The 15215-nt window shown below is 40.9% G+C and overlaps 1 long non-coding RNA gene across 1 annotated transcript in view; it reads left to right on the forward strand.

Moving 5' to 3' along the window:
- The window catches only part of LOC142142784 (uncharacterized), a 237021-nt gene that overhangs the window by 96250 nt on the left and 125556 nt on the right, over positions 1-15215 (forward strand). The window lies entirely within an intron of this gene.

Raw genomic sequence — 15215 nt, forward strand, 5'->3', positions numbered from 1 at the left:
TTTTATATAAACACATATTTCTAAAATACGTTTACTCTAAAGAACAGACAGAAATGTTGATTCAACCGATGAGGAAATATATTATGAATAGAAACCAGAAGAAGGTACACACAATTCTATTGATTGTAAAACCATTCATATGTGACTGTGAAAAAAGAGCATTCTCAGCAATCTCAACAAAGCCCAACGAGATTCATGTGTACTAGATTGCTTTCTAGTAGATAAAGCAAATAAGGTTTTTGTAGAGAATGATTACCTTTTTTAGTATTAATCAAATGAGTGCCATAGCACAACTGATTACCAATGCACTCTTGTCACAGTATAATTCTGTTATGCAACATTCACTACCACTGACAACTACTCACCAACCAATTCCTTCACCAGCTCTACCACACATTCCTAAGACACACATTCATTCCAATCTATCATATCCACATACAGGGACAGATTCAGAAATGTGAGGAGACCCCCAGGTTGTGGTTTTGGTTCAAAAACTGTCTTCATGTTTTGTTTTGGATCTGGATTTCATTTAAAATTGACAAAAATATCATGCAATTTTGAGTTGTTTTTGTTCATGTGTTAGCATTTATATCATTGACATTTATTTGCAGTCATTTGCAGTCTATTTTCTAATGACGACCGCAGAACTGTCAATATTTTCACCAATATTGGGCAAAGGCTACAACAAGCTGGCTGACTAAATATAGCGACAGAGCTGAGCACAAACACATGGCAGTTAAAAAAAAAAATACAACACCTGTGAAACAAATTGTCACAGCAGTGGCAGATAGGAGTGGCAGTTTAGCAAAGTAAAAGACAACTCTAAAACATACAGGTAGAACACTGGGTGAAAGGATGGTCGTTTTAGATGTAACCAATATTAGTTCCATGTAAAAATAGGGACTACACTGGATATCATTTTTGTAGGAACTAATTAACTGTGGTAACTGCCCTTAATTGTAATGGCACTAAAATGACTGGGAAGGCATGGGCTGACAGTTATACTCAGGACAAGAGAGCTGAGAGTGGGAGCTGAGAGAAGTAACAGGTTAATCCTTCTGACAAGATGGGGAGTTAATGTCCAGTGCCCAGAGATTAGAAGAAAAAGAAAGTGATGTAAGATAAGATAAGAATGACTGATATATGATCAGAGGTAGAGAGGACCCCAATTGCACCACTCCAACAGATAATTACATCTGTTAAAATTAGAGCATTCATTCACCATTAGGAGTGAGACACATTTGCTATTACCCATGCAATAACTACATTTGATAAATAACTATTGTTATATGTATGCTAATGTAAGAAGAGAAATTGAGTAAAATCTAATGCTAGTGTTAGTGATAAATTTATATATATATATATATATATATATATATATATATATATATAGTGATTCAAAAGTCGCAGTACGCCCTTTTATTTCAAAAACTCTTCAGGAATTGGACCGATTGGCCGATTTCAAGATGGCGCCCATGTTTGGTACATACCGTAAAAGATAGACCACGTCAACCCATACCTAACTGGAGTATTCAGGTTTCCCAATTTCCTGTAGAGTTTTTGAAATAAAAGGGTGTACTGCGACTTTTGAATCACCCTGTGTATATATATATATAAGTTTATGTAAAGGGAACTGATCATAGCACAACCCGTTCTAATTATAAGGATTTTACATTGGGTAATGACTGTTAACTGTCACAGAAAATGTTTCCTGAATGTGAGGTATAATTGTTTAAATATATTATCTGAGTGAAAATAAGGGGAGAGTGAAGTGTTACGTCAAGTAACAGACACATATATGACACCATCAAGTAAGTGGGGTACAGTAGTGAGTGTTTTGATTGTTGAGTAAAGTGATTTCTTGAGACAGTAAAGTACTTTTATATTTATATGCTTGTATATATTTTATGCTAAAGTGCTATTAACATAATATCTGCTAATTAAATCAATAATCCTGGTTAATTTGTTTGAATGGCTTATCTAATTAATCGGTAAAGGGAAATTCCCTGAATCTAAGTGCTCAAACTCTGGAGTTCTAATCTAAAGTCTATCAAGATTCAGGGGAGGCACCGTTCCATATTTCTAAAAGGAACACTACTACTTGGTAACCTGGGCTACCTTTTTATTCCAGTTACCGTATATACTCGTGTATAAGCCGAGTTTTTCAGCATACTTTTGTATGCTGAAAAAGGGCACTCGGCTTATACACGGGTGAACTTACCTGGTGTCCGGTCCCTCGGCTGTCAACTTCTGCATATGCGTTCCAGCAACAGTAAGTTCGGCATTTGGAACGCAAACTTGCGTTCCAAATGCCGAACTTCTTGTTGTTGGAACGCATATGCGTTCCACTGCGGGGTGGATTTACAAGCCGTTCGATCACATCTTCTGGGTCTTCAGGTTTTGCCTTGATTTAAACAGCACCAGTACCTCTTCTACTTCGTAATGATGGTTCTGACAGGGTAAATTCCTAACTGGAAGCATTTTGCTATATTTGTATAGCTTTTCTCTGCCTTGTAACTCTGAGTTATCATTGTTTTGAAGTCCTCAGTCAGTTTCTTAGAAGAACTTGCATGCTTGTTGAGAGGAGGCATAATATCCTTATATATTTTCTGACTCTCTCTCTCTCTCTCTCTCTCTCTCTCTCTGATTTTATAATCATTTATGAATGTTCCTTGTCATCTAGCTAAAAATGATTTCATAGATTGAACCTATCATTTTTATTTAGGTTTTTAAATTAGCGCTCTTTTCCACCCTAGGCTTATACTCGAGTCAATAAGTTTTCCCAGTTTTATGTAGTAAAATTAGGTGCCTCGGCTTATATTCGGGTCGACTTATACTCGAGTATATACGGTACATAGAAAAGAAGATATATCAAGGTGGGTCCAGCCTACAAGTGAAATTGTTTGAGGAAATCACTCTATTTTACTTTTAATGTTATACAGCATGCATACCATGAAGAGAGAGAACAGCTGCAGTAATAAATGGTCAGTTTAGAAAAGGAGATACATCACAGGTGAAATGGCTTGAGAAGGAAAATTGTTGCATTTTATTCTCAACGTTATGTAGCATGTGTTTACAGTAACAATGGAGAGGAAGAGCAGTGGCAGTAATTAAGTATCATTTTCGAAAAGAAGATACACCAAGATGGGCTCACCCATAAGTGAAATGGTTTGAAAAAGAAAATGGTCCTATACTATTCTCAATGTAATAGAGCATGTGGACATGAAGATGGATAGCAAGAGCAATAATGAAACGTCATTTTAGATGATACTCCAAGGAGAGCAAAGCCCATAATATATAATTAAGTGCAAGATGGAATTGTCTCACACCCACCCTTATGTTGTATATTACAAAGGACAGGCATAAGCACTTCAGCTACAAGGGTTGCCACTTTTGTGGCTGAAGTGCATGATTTGCTTGGGCCCCCACAAAAGAAACATTTTGGTTGTTGCTTTTTGAACTGCAGAATAGATAGTGATTTTAACAATTTACTAATGGACTGGGCTAACAGTGATCATCATCCTCATTGTTGACAATGTCTTTACCCTCATCCTCATCACTGAAGTCAATATCATCATCAACGCATTACTAGTTCATCCCCACTGGAACCTTGTCACGACTTAGTATAGCGTACCTGCTATCGTTGGCACTACTCAGAGGAAGGTGGTACAAAAGGGAGATCCAAAAGGGTAGTCAAGGCAATCCGGGTCACAATGGTCACAGGCAAAATGGCAATAGTCTGGAGACAGGCAAAAGGTCAGGAGACAGATAATCACAGGAACACTGGAACGCTGGAGGACAGGAAAGGACCTGAAACTCTGGCACAGAAAGTGGGTCCATGGGAGCCTAAAATACTACTGATGCCCAATCAGTTTCAGCGCTGCAGCGATGTCATATATTAGCGTCGTAGCGCTTCCTGAAAGCAGCGTCCCTAGCAACGGGAACGCTACAGAGCTGTAGCCTGGGCCGAGCGGGCGGAAGTGACGCGTCTGGTTGCTAGGCAACCAGATGCGCCGAGCACTCAACGGGACCTCCGTCCCGATCTACAGGCGGCGCCTGACAGTATGCCCTCCTCTTCCTCCTCCTCCCTTTGATTGGAGAAATCTTTTGAGTAACAGAGGAGCATGAAGGTCAGGTTTGTCCACCCAAGATCTCTCTTCGGGACCAAATCCCGTCCAGTGGACAAGGAATTTTAAAGACCATAGCAGATACGAACATCCAGGATTCGACTGATCTCAAATTCTGTTCCAGAGGAGGTTTGAACTGGAGGAGGTCGAGATGGAGGTACAAAGAACCTGTTAAGCACCAATGGCCGGAGTAGGGACACATAAAAAGTATTATGACATCGTAAGGAAGCAGGTAGCTGTAGCTTAACACACACAGGATTAATAACTTGTGAAATGGTGTAGGGACCAATAAAACGTGGAGCCATTTTCATAGATGGTACTTTGAGTTTTAAATCTTTAGTGGAAAGCCATACTTGATCCCCTACCTTCAATAACGGAGTAGCTCTTCGGTGGCGATCTGCAAAGGTCTTATGGTGCTGTGATGCTTTTTGCAGAGCTGCTTTGATTATCAGCGGTAAAGCAACGAAGAAAAGTCTCTAAATCCTGGTTGATCCGCTCGGTCTGACCATTGGTCTGGGGGTGATACCCCGATGAGAATTTTATCTCTGTACCCAGCTTTTTAGAGAAGGCCAGAACCGAGAGATGAGTTGAACTCCCCTGTCAGAGTTGATTTCTTTTGGGCAACCATTAAGTCTGAAGATCTCTTTGATAAATGTGTCGACTAAGTGACTGGCCGAAGGTAGACCTGAAAGAGGAATGAAGTGCACCATTTTAGAAAATCGATCAATGACGACCCAGATGGTATTGAATCCTGAACTGCAGGGAAGGTCAGTAATAAAATCCATGGCTATACTCTCCCAGGGAGCACCAGGCGTAGGCAGGGGTTGGAGCAAACCAGCAGGGACCTTCCTGGAAGTTTTGTGTTGGGCACAAATGGTACATGCTGCAATAAAGTCCCGCATATCAGCACGTATAGTAGGCCACCAGAAACGACGACAGAGAAGGAATGTGGTCTTCTTTATGCAAGCGTGACCCGCGAAACAGGACGAATGGGCCCAACGCAATACCTTGGGTCGTAATTGTGGTTCCACAAATGATCGTCCTGTGGGAGGTGCATCCTTAACAGTATTGGTAATAGCAACGATGTTAAAAGGGTCGATAATGCATTGGGGAATCGATGGATTCAGGCGATCTGTATCATCAAAAGAACGGGATAGAGCGTCTGCCCGCCCATTTTTAGCACCTGGACAGAAGGTAAGAATCATATTGAAGCGAGCAAAGAATGATGCCCAGCGGGCTTGCCGAGGATTCAAACAGCGAGCTTCACGAATGAATGTCAAATTTTGGTGATCTGTGAATATGGTAACAGGAAATAAGGCGCCCTCTAATAAGTGTCGCTATTCCTCCAAAGCTGCTTTGATAGCGAGAAGCTCCTTGTCTCCGATTCCATAATTAATCTCGTTAGGAAGAAATCGTCTGGAGAAGAACCCACATGGAGAATGGGTACCTGAAGGTGTCTTTTGGAATAACACGGCTCCAATGCCTATTGAAGAGGCGTCTACTTCCACAAAGAAAGGTCGCTGTTGATCCGGCTGGGAGAGAACAGAGGCAGAGAAAAAGGCTTTTTTCAGAGTAGTAAAGGCAGAAACAGCTTCTGGAGACCATATCCTTGAATTGGCAGATCTCCTAGTTAATGCTGTAATTGGAGCAATAATGGGAGAGAAATCTTGGATGAACTGCCGATAATAATTGGCGAATCCGATGAATCTTTGGATACCTTTAAGACCCTGCGGTTGAGGCCAATTCAAGATGGACGACACCTTGGTGGGATCCATCTGTAACCCAGAGCCTGACACAATAAACCCAAGGAAGGACACTTGGAGAACTTCAAAGACACATTTTTCCTATTTGCAATAGAGATGGTATTTGCGCAGTCTTCGTAAGAACCTCTTTTACTTGTTCTTGATGAGAACTCAAGTTTTTAGAAAACACTAGAATGTCGTCTAGATAGACAACTACAGAGGTGTACAACAGATCTTGAAAGATGTCATTAACAAAAGTCTGGAAAATGGCAGGGGCATTGCAAAGGCCGAAGAGCATTACCAGGTATTCGAAATGACCATCCCTCGTATTGAAGGCGGTCTTCCACTCGTCACCCTTCTGTATACGAATGAGGTTGTAGGCCCCTCGTAGGTCTAATTTAGTAAACACTTGAGCCCCGCTGATCCTGTCAAATAGATCGGAGATAAGAGGTAAGGGGTACCGATTCTTGATGGTAATACGATTCAGGGTTCTATAGTCAATGCACGGGCGCAGAGTCCCATCTTTTTTCTTGACAAAGAAGAATCCAGCCCCAGCAGGAGAGGTAGACTTGCGAATAAACCCACGTTCCAGATTCTCCTTGATATATTGAGACATTGCCAAGGTCTCTGGGCGAGAAACAGGATAAGTTCACCCCTTGGGTATAGGTTGATTGGGAAGCAAGGTAATGGAGCAGTCCCAGGGCCGATGGGGAGGTAACAACTCGGCTTCGGTCTTACTGAATACATCTTGAAAGTCGGCGTATGCTGCTGGAAGACTTGATTCCGTAACAGTGGACTGAGCAATAACTTGGGAACCAGGAGGCAGAACACTAGATAGACATCTATGATGACATCCTGTACCCCAACGGGTAACCTGAGCCTGATCCCAATCCATCTGCGGAGAGTGTCTTCGTAGCCATGGAAGCTCCAGTATAAGGGGATTAAGGGATCTTGGCAACACCAACAACTGAATCATCTCGCTATGGAGGGCTCCTACCATTAACCGAATGGGTGAGGTGATGGAGGAGATGGAGCCACTGCTGACACGGTTCCCATCCACTGCTGTTAATGATAATGATTGAGGCAAGGTGAGGGTTGGAATTTGAAGCCCAGCAACGAGAGTGGCAGAAATGAAGTTCCCAGAGGAGCCGGAATCCACAAAGGCCGTGGTGGAGAAGGGACCTCTAGGGGTGCTCAGGGTGACTGCCATAAGAAGCTCAGGGGTGTTTTTTGAGTAGGGAGCAACTGTGGATACTCCTAAACCGTCCTCCCTGCTACCGTTTAGGAGGACGGGTTTCCCAGTCTCTTAGGACAGACCTTGAGAACATGTCCGGAATCGCCACAGTAAAGGCAGAGACGTTGCCTGAAGCGCTTCTCTCTTTCTTCTGGGGATAAACGAGAACGTCCTACTTGCATGGGTTCATCCATAGGCAAAACCGGGTTTTGAAATTGAGGAGCCAGACGAGGAACAACCCGCTTAGAGACAGGACGTTCTTGGGTGCGTTCTTGATAATGTAGGTCTGCTTTAATACATAGCACAATTAGGGTATCAAGGTCAGAGGGAAGATCCAGAGAAATTAGTTTGTCTTTAATACGGTCGATTAGACCTTGCCAAAAAGTTGCGACCAGTGCCTGATTGTTCCATTTCAGCTCTGATGCTAAGGTCCGGAACGGGATGGCATATTGCCCGACAGATAAGTTGCCTTGACGCAGGTTCAGCAAGCTGGTGGCAGCAGAGGCTACTCTCCCAGGGTCATTGAAGACTCTCCTGAAAGCTTCAATAAAGGAGCTGGTGTTATTAAGAAGAGGGTCTCTATTCTCCCACAAAGGCGAAGCCCAGGCTAGTGCTTGACCACTCAGGAGGGAGATCATGAACGCCACCTTCGTACGCTCTGAAGCAAATGCTCCTGCATTGCACTCGAACTGGATGGAGCACTGGATCAAGAAACCCCTGCATTTTTTGAGATGTCCGTCGTATTTTTCAGGCGTGGGGATACGCAGGCCTGAAGTTGCGGTAGATACGGTAACCACACTAGAGGACACCACTGAGGAGGAGGTAATGGCTGGAGTAGCAGGCAGAGAGCCCTGTAAAAAATTGAAGCGTGTAGTGATACCTTGAACACATTGTTGGAGATGTGCTTGGGCTGCTTCTTGCTGTTCCACATGCTGAGCCAAATGAATGAGAAGGTCTCGGGCTGAGGGTTCACCAGTTCCTTCGGTAGACATCGCCAGAGTTTACTGTCACGACTTAGTATTGCGTACCTGCTATCGTTGGCACTACTCGGAGGAAGGTGCTGAGTCTAACGTGCCCCTGGTGTTCACCAGGGACCCCCGCAAGGAGGTATGGACTCAGCTGCAGGGAACACGCCGGTCGCGGTCCTTCCACGAGTCAGATAGCGAAGCACATTTGTGTCTATGGGTGATAATATTGCCCTGCCAACTGGCTACGGTCCCTATTGTTTCCAAATTAACTGTCAAATTTATCATTGGACTTGGAAAAGAACTAAAGGGATAATAAGGTGCACTAGAGCTCACTGAAGCATCATCTTTGATACATGTGGGATCAAGGAGTTAAAATATAACTTTTATTAGTTCACTAAAACAGCGAGATATATGGAATATCGGTAATAAAAGCAATGTGTAATTAAAACTGTCTGGATGCGTGCCTGGCCACAATTATATATAGTGTAGGAGTAGCATGGGTAGTAAAATAGCTCAATATAACCTAATGGGGAATCAACTCCCCTCAAGTGCATTCAAAACAGGTATTGGAGATGGTGGTAAGTCAGCAACTATTGGGATTTAAAAAGAAAACCCCCTCCTGATATCTATAATGCAATGGCCGTAAGTTTGTGGGAATTTAACCATTAACAAACAAGGGTCCAACATGATCTTACTCTTATTTTTTTTCTGTCATTCTGACGGGTTTTGAACTAGTGCAATAATACATTTTCACTTTGTTGCACTGTGTTCACTCATCATCAGCGTGACTCTAAGAAAAGGTACATTTATTACTGCCAGTAGCATTTTTAGGAGAAGCTATAGCAGGGGACGTGTCGTGTGCGACTTGAACCGACAACTTGCTCCGAAGGAGCTGATTGCATTTCTTAAGATTTGTGTTTGTTGGAAAGAAAGACATTACATATAACATAAACATAGGATCATGCATGGTTACCAAAATATAGTGATCCAATTTCAAGATATTGCAAACTCTTTGGTCCTGATGAAGTGAATAAAGAAGTTGATCTATAAGCAGGTGAAACTTTAAACCGGGTGGCAAGCACACAGCACTGGCCCATAAGTAGCAGTCCATCCTTAAAGGGTGGTTTTTGGTACAATATATATTTATCTATATAAAAAGGGGCTATTTTAGTATTGCTTAATCCATATATTATTTTTATGCACAGGCCCCGAGGTGGATTAAGGCTCTGGGGGGGTCTGGGCACTTTAGACATGGTAACCCACAATGGGGTACATGGTTATCATTTTAGACAAATACACAGGCAATACTGTGTTCACTACTGTTAGTTGCACACAGTTCTGCCTTCAGGAGCAGTACACGGTAAAGCAGGAAATACCTCACATTTGTCCTATGCGAAACAATCACCAAAATTCGGGACCGTCTCACCAGATTCGGGACAGTTGGCAGACTGTCCTGCTCTCTCCTGTTGTTGCCACTTGTGGCTGCTGGTTACTTTAGCTCATTTGCTGTTTGTCTGGATCCTGGAATATTGGAGGCCCTATTTGGTAAAACAATGGGTACATAAGATTTAGAAAACTCCAACCTGTCCCAGTGTTAAATCAATAGCACCCACAATTTATAATTAGGCCTCCCTCCAGCCCCAACATTAAAATAATAATATTCACATTTGCTAAATAGATCTTTCCCTGCAACCAACCCTGACATTAGATAGCAAACACATTTAATATATAAACCTCCGTCCAAACAGCCCCACCAATAAATTAAATTGCCCCCCACCACCACCCCAAAAACAAAATAGCACCCATTAAATAACTAGCCCCCTCCTGCACTCCACCATTAAATATCCTATCTCCCACACTAAATTAAGAACCCCCTTCACTCACACATTATATTGACATGCTCCACACACACACACACACACACACACACACACACACACACACACACACACATACACTTTACTGACATCTCACACACACACATTATACTAACATGCTGCCCATCACACACATACATTTTACTGACATGTTGCCCATCACACACATCTTACTGACATGTGCTGTAGTAAGGTAGCATGTCCCCCCTCCCTATCTCATGGCTTGATGTGTAGGTCTTGATGGCTTATTGCTGTTCTTCCAGTCACTGAAGCAAATAAGTGTGAAGATTACCTCTTGCTTCAGTTGGCTTGGTAGATCATACTTTTGCCACAGCAGTTGCAATCTTCTGCATGCGGTGAATGTTGAAAATGCCCAGAAATTGCGTGGGCTTCAGATAGCAACTCCTGCACTGACCTCTCAATATTAATCTGATGAGATTTATTTGATCGATGGATATGGAATTTTTTCCACATCTTTTTTTATATTTGAAGCAACCTATATTGCTTTGTGTAGCCTCTACAGCTGTAGCCATTCACCAATGGGGCAGCACCAGAACATTAATTGTGCATTTTAATGTATTATGCGATGGGGAGTGATATAAATGATTACTTTTTCTGGAGCACTTTATAAAACATAACATGCACCAGGATACAAAACTCAAGCAAAGCAATGATATAGTAAGCAACAAAATCTCCCCATGTCAATGAGAATTTCCTTTTTAGACTTGGTATTACATAAGTATTATAGAACAGATGAAGCCAACTTGTACTGCCTAATTTTTTTGTTAAATACCAAATCATTGTGCAACTCTGAAGGACGGCACAGATAGCTTTAACGTAGAAATTAGAGACTATATTAGAAGGTCACAACTTCTAAAACTCCATTACATATTGTTGTCAGATAAGATTTTTTTCCCCAATATTTATTGCTAAAACCACTAATACCAAGAAATATGGATGACGACATTTTTTCTATAAAACTGCATGACGAGATTGCAGTTTTAATGATTGATGATGATTTAACCATTTATTACAATAGAGGAAGGTATTATTGATATAATAACTGACTGTTCTTCAACCACTTAATAAAATTGTCTCATATTCTTTAATCCTGGAAATGTCTAGTTTTTCAATGGATTCTGATTTTTTTTTTAAAAATGAATTAACTATTTACAAGTTGATAACAATCCCTACCGATTATCATCTTGTAAACACAGCATTGCGTAATTTCCGTACTAAGATCAACTGTTTGATAAATATTATACTGTATTGACATATAATTGTTTTAAAACAAACAACAAAATAGTGATTACATGTAGCACATAAGGAAAATACTGCTGTTTTTACATGTAGCACACAAATGCTTGATAGCTTATTTGTACACTGAAATTTAAAGTGGATCTAGGAAAAGAAAAGCCAGTAATTTCCTTCTGTGCAAAATAATAAACTAATATGGACCCTTTGCATTGTAACATGGTTTTGTCCAGGAGAAAACTTAAGTAAAAAAATAAGTACTTTCCTTAATGAATCAGGCCCATTGTGTTTGTCCAACCATTTATATCCATCCAATACATCTGACAATAAACAGGCCATGCCCATTTATATTACATCACTATTTTATGGAGAGTTCCATAATTAAGGTTACCATATATTTGGACCCCAGATTTGAGTACTGGTGGAATAACTTGATTATTATTGCTACTTAATAAGAAGAGACAATGAGATTTATATTGACAAATAGCTTCTTGCAACCAACTGATTTGTTTTGGAAAAGAAAAGGTTGGAAAGCTGCAGATAAGTGACTGTAAATAAATTAAATCTAATTAATTTATTGTATCCAAATAAGATGACCCATTATTTTCATCAGGTAGCTGTATCAAATAAGGTAGGAATTAAATCGTACATACTACCACCACCATTCCCACAGGCAAACGAGTTTTAGTAGAGTAGACTTTGCAATGATTTCATCGTATTCATTTTTAGCTTCACAGACTTTTAGTACTGGAATTGAAGAAGAATGAGATGCACTTACACACATAAACAAGTGCCGTGGTTACTCAGTTGCACCTACAACATTCAAAGGGACAATGAGAACAGGGAATGAAAATGAAAATCCAGTAAAAATCCAGAGGGTTAAGCAGAGATTGTGTTCACAAGGTCACAGTGCATAAGTCAGATCCAGCAGCAGACTTTACAGGTCACAAATTTAAGTCAGGGGGAATTAGAGTTCAGCAGAGTCAGGCAAAGGTCTGATCAGCAGATGAAAGAAGAAAGAGGACCAGGAACAAAGGCAAGTCTGGCCACTTAGGCCAGAATCACTGAGGTTATCTTAAAATGTTAATGACCCTAGGATAAACATCTCAAAGGGGGGTCAGGTTCTTACATACACTTATAACTTATAAAGAGGGATTCTATCCCATTAAGTTTTATCAGGAAAGTATTTAAAAAATGTGCATATCGTTCCACTGAAATAGTTTTTTTGAGGAGCTCTTAGAGCTAGATTTACTAAGCTGCGGGTTTGAAAAAGTGGGGATGTTGCCTATAGCAACCAATCAGATTCTAGCTATCATTTTGTAGAAGGTACTAAATAAATGAAAGCTAGAATCTGATTGGTTGCTATAGGCAACATCCCCACTTTTTCAAACCCGCAGCTTAGTAAATCTAGCCATAAGAATTTATGGAGGCATGGTCAAATGTTAAAGTTTGGGGTAAAACCAGATTTAGGACATTTGTTAATATTAGGTTTATATAATCGTAAGGATTAAGACTATTAGATTAATGTTTAGTTTAATATTCATTTTGTTTGTTGACCCAGGAGGCCCAGGATTGAAGTTGTCAAGAAATCACTTGAAAAAGAAAAATGTAAAATTAAAAGACTCTTGTCTTTCTAGTGTAACACCCCCTTCTGTAATAAGCGTTGTGAGGGTGTGTATATATATATATATATTGAACCACGCAGATGCTTCTCATCTTGGTACTTGGTTTTCAGTGCCTCCACCCGAATCTCTGCTTTCTCTTCTGGGGGGTGTTCAAAAGATACACCAGGGGGAGATTCGGGAAACCCCCTGCCCAGTATTAACACTCTGTGACAAACTGTGTGCTGCAAAAGCCAGCCAGGCACATTTATTTAAATGGAAACCCTAAATGCAGCTTTGTAATTTTATAGAAAAATATACTTTGGTATAATTTGAAATAATAGTGCAAACAATACAATACAGTAATAAACAGTGTAGATGAAAGTGGAGCACCACTTCTCACTATGAACACTAAGTTAACACAATAACTCGCAATAAATCAATAACATTAACAGCATACAATATAATGTAATATATAACAATATAAACTGTCACAGCTTTATACACATGGAAAAAATATGTCAGATACCTTTATTGCTCCTGATACTGGGAATATCTTGCAGGGTGAATGTATATATTTTTCCTTATAGCTCTACAATGTACTGCCAAACACACACACCAGCAGTATTTAAACACACCACACAAATGGAGCAGTGCACTGCAAGTTTGGGCCCTTCTCTATGGATGCAGCATGGCATGGAAGCATCATGTGTCCAGTTTGCAGCTTTTAGTGGTCTTTAAATCACTTGCAGTGAGGTACAGCAGTCACAGTATGCAAACCATCCTGCATCAACAACTGTAAAATCCTTTCTTATTTGTATTCTGGGACTTGTAGTTCCACAAATGCTGATTAGACAAACACTTGGTGCACATTTACCTGCCCACCCATCTATCCCTAACTCTTCAGCCCTTGTGGCCAGATATAGTCCAAACCCCCACTTGAATAATAACAGATAGGTAAAAATAACCAGTAGCTTATCTTCACCAGTGTGTGTCACAGGTCTGAACTTGATTATCTCCAAAATGGCTGACTTGTAAAATGTTCTTTATCAGAGGTGCATGCAAACCTCCTCCTACAGCTTCAAACTGTGACTTGCCAGCAGGTTCTGTTCAGGACTGCACTGAGCTCTGATATCTCTGCAGACTGTCTGCTCTCTCTGCTCAGACCACCAATTCAGTGCCTAGGGTCACCTATCTGGACTGGTCACACAGCTCAGTCTCTCCCAGGATGCTCCCCTCTCTCTCTCTCTCTCTCTCTCTCTCTCCGCTCTCTGGTTTCTTAGTCTTCTTAGGCTCCACCCCCTTTTCATAATAGCTTTCTGGGAGATGTAGTTCCTCCTCCTGGACTGGTAAATAGCTATATCCATCTCTTTTCTTACTGATGCAATTGTGATTATTAGCCCCTGGGTGCTCAAGTCCAATTGCAGCATCCCCAGGGGTTACACTAGGAGACAAGGGAGCTAATATAAAGAATTAAAGATTGGGCCTCAGCAATCCAGGCTTTGTTATTAGGATGTTTAGTTGCTGGTCCATGTCCTGGTAGGGCTAGAAAAAGCGATGGTAGTCACTTTAACAGTGCTGATAACACGAACAGTGACTATCACAACCAAAATTTCACGAAAAACCCACTTTCTCGACTTGTAATAAATGCTGACTCACCTTAAGAATGACCAATGCAGTCCCGGACAGTGTATTCATAAATCACGATCATCAGGAATAACGGCAGCCTCTTTTCACGTCATTTTAAAGTGCGACCTCTATATCACTATATTTAAAGCGGCAATGCTGCTTTAAAATCGGAGCTAACTGTTAAACTTTGGCTTAGGGTTAGTTTTAGTGTTTGGGTTCGCGTTAGGGTTAAGAATAAAGTTAGTGCTAGGGACTCGGAATTGCCACTTTTAAAATAGTGATATACAGGTCGCACTTTAAAATGACGTGAAAAGAGGCTGCTGTTATTCCTGATGATCGTGATTTATGAATACACTGTCGGGGACTGCACTGGTCATTCTTAAGGTGAGTCACCATTTATTACAAGTCGGGCAAGTGACTTTCGTAATTCTATTGTCAGCCTACTGCTTGTAGTTTAAACAAGCTCCACAAATTCGTACCCCACCCAGAAAAATAACTTTCTGCTTCATAGTTAGAGCAAGCCTGGTAAATAGACCCTAAAATGTTAGCAATATCAAAGATTTTCTATCGCTGGTTATCGCAATAATAGAAAAACTTTCCTTATTTCAATTTATCAAGAAAAGTTCACCAGCTCAGTTGAGTGTTACTGAACCAGGGAGGTGATACTTGCTGGCAGCGGTAAGTGGACTTTTACCACCTTGAAAGACGGTCTGTGGTCCATCTTTGCATGTAGAGTCCATAAGAGAATAGTGGTGGTACTTGTTTATCTCCCTATGAGAAAAA

This window comes from Mixophyes fleayi, chromosome 3, assembly GCF_038048845.1.
Source record: "Mixophyes fleayi isolate aMixFle1 chromosome 3, aMixFle1.hap1, whole genome shotgun sequence".
NCBI lineage: Eukaryota > Metazoa > Chordata > Amphibia > Anura > Limnodynastidae > Mixophyes > Mixophyes fleayi.